Genomic DNA, 2,705 nt, shown 5'->3' with positions numbered 1-2,705 from the left:
TCACTGCCGAATAGTAGCCCTGCTAGCAAGTACTGTGGTTTAGTTGTTTTATCTTTGAATATTACATTTGTATTGATCTTCTTTGTTTTTGAAATTTTCATTAACTAGTGAATTTTGTTGATCAGAACTATTATGAAATCCTCGTTGGAAAAGATCTTGGTTATGGTTGGAGCGGTTTTGTTTTTGAAATTTTCGGTAACTAGTGAATTTTGTTAAGGGTTAACATATATTTGGAAAGATGGGGACCTTAAGGCACACACAACCATTGATGTTGCACCAATTGATTGTAGAAGATACCATGAGGCCTGCCCGGAAGGTGGACAATGATCCTCTAAGTTTATTTTCTCCTCTAAATTTATCTCATTCTGCCTTTAAGCTATTTGTCTTGGCAATATTCTCATTGGAAACCATATGGTCATCCTCTTAGGTGAATTGTTTATAAATTTGAGTGGCTGGTCTCATTGTCTAATTTGCCAGGGTTTTGATTAGAACTATTATGAAATCCTCATTGGAAAAGATCTTGGTTACGGTTGGAGTGGTTTTGTTTTTGAAATTTTCATTAACTAGTGAGTTTTGTTAAAGGGTTAACATATATTTGGAAATATGGGGACATTAAGGCACACGCATCCATTGATGTTGCGCCAATTGATTGCAGAAGATACCATGAGGCCCGCCAAGAAGGTGGACGATGATCCTCTAAGTTTATTTTCTTTCTATTTTCCCTCAGCCATTGGAATGGATGGAATAAACATTTGAAATATTTCCATTCGTGTCTTTTCCTTCATCTATCTGAAGATGTATAATTTTGAACTTGGACACTAATTTCTTGGATAGGGTACGTTTGTATCAATATTCCATATGCTCTTGGAGGATTCATCATTTAATTGGAAGATAACTTCTCTTATTGGGAACCTTTGTTACACATGTTGTATATTGTATTAGGTTTGGGGCAAAACCAAGGTGGGATTTATCTAGTTTTTAGTTCGTTTGGTTCTGAAAATTTCTGTTTTGCTCTTTCAGGCCTATTGAGCTTTGTAACAACTGCAAGCGAACAGGGCACTATGCACGAGAGTGTCCAAATGCTTCTGTATGCAACAACTGTGGCGTTTCAGGGCATGCTATATTATTTGATTATGCTTTCATTGGGCAGAAAGAAAACAAGCTTCAACATGGAAAGTAAAGGCATATGGATGCCCTAATTTTTTTTTATTTTTTGTTTTTCTTACGACAGGCACATTGCATCAAAGTGTCCAAAAGAGAAAATATGCAGTAATTGCAAGAAGCCTGGTCATCTTGTAGCTGCAGTTGTGCAAAAATTTAGGGTGAAGATACTTTCATATTCGGGTTCTTAGACTAACATGGATGTGCTTTGCGAGGTCATATTCATTCCCTCATATTGTTTTTTAAATTTTCATTTGCCTATCTTGACCACAGAGGTTATGAAACTTGCGCTTTCTTTCAGTACTCAGGTTTTGATCAGAACTATTAAGAAATCCTCATTGGAAAATATCTTGGTTACAGTTGGAGCGATTTTGCTTTTGAAATTTTCATTAACTAGTGAATTTTATTAAGGGTTAACATATATTTGGAAAAATGGGGACCTTAAGGGACATGCAGCCATTGATGTTGCACTAATTGATTATAGAAGATATCATGAGACTCGCCCAGAAGGTGGACAATGATCCTCTAAGTTTATTTTCGCTCCTTCAGGCCTATTGAGCTTTGTAACAACTGCAAGCGAACAGGGCGCGATGCACGAGAGTGTCCAAATGCTTCTGTATGCAACAATTGTGGCGTTTCAGGGTATTCTATATTATTTGATCATGTTTTCATTGGGCAGAAAGAAAACAAGCTTCAACATGGAAAGAAAAGGCATATGGATGCCCTAATTTGTTTTTTATTTTTTGTTTTTCTCATGATAGGCACATTGCATCGAAGTGTCCAAAAGAGAAATTATGCAGGAATTGCAAGAAACCTGGTCATCTTGCAGCTGATTTCCACAATGAGCTAGGACTTCCAAAATCATCACTCCGCAAGAAGTGCTATTTGCCTGGGCATATTATGGTAGATTGTCCCAATGATAAGGCCTACAATAACTGTCGCTAGACTGGCCACTTGGCTCGAGATTGTATGAATAGCCCAGTTTGCAATAGCTGTGGTGAACCTGGTCATCTTGTCAGAGACTACCCCCATGTTCAAATCCCTCCTAGAATTATGGCACCACGTGGAGGGTTTGATGATTTCAAGATAATTTACTACCATGTCTTTGGGGGTCATGGACATCTCTCTATAGACTATCTTTCATATCCTCTTTTTATGCGTGGTGGATTTCAACGTTGAGAACTTCTAAAATGCTGTACAAATTGGGGAAGTCACAAGATGAAGCTTAGTTTCAGTGTTTGGGTGAAGTCGCGGTCTTAATTTTCCAGCCATTGTATACTAGTGTGATTTAGTTTGCTGAATTTATATTAATATTAGCAGTAGACTACTTTATTTCCTTTTAGTGCAAGTGTAAGATTAGTCTGTTACTATGAATTTTTATAAGGATACTAGAGAATTAAGGCCACAAAACGTGAACCTTCTATGTCTACTTTTTGATGATTTTTTAAATTTTTATGTAATGCATGATTTGCGTTTTTAAAGTATGTTTTAGGTTCACATGTTAAAGTAGATGGGTAGAGATTCAGGTGGTGCTTACAGGTCTT

At 36.9% G+C, this 2,705-nt stretch overlaps 1 pseudogene; it reads left to right on the top strand.

The window, feature by feature from the left end:
- Positions 1–1,000: 1,000 nt before the first annotated feature.
- On the top strand, positions 1,001–2,340 carry LOC149206088 (uncharacterized; annotated as a pseudogene).
- Positions 2,341–2,705: the final 365 nt, after the last annotated feature.

Source organism: Pinus tabuliformis, chromosome 1_2 (genome assembly GCF_031772625.1).
Source record: "Pinus tabuliformis cultivar Carrire ecotype Pingquan chromosome 1_2, CPIR1, whole genome shotgun sequence".
In the NCBI taxonomy this organism is placed as follows: domain Eukaryota; kingdom Viridiplantae; phylum Streptophyta; class Pinopsida; order Pinales; family Pinaceae; genus Pinus; species Pinus tabuliformis.
Note: the sequence above shows the minus strand (reverse complement) of the source record. Positions and strands in the feature narration are given on the sequence as shown.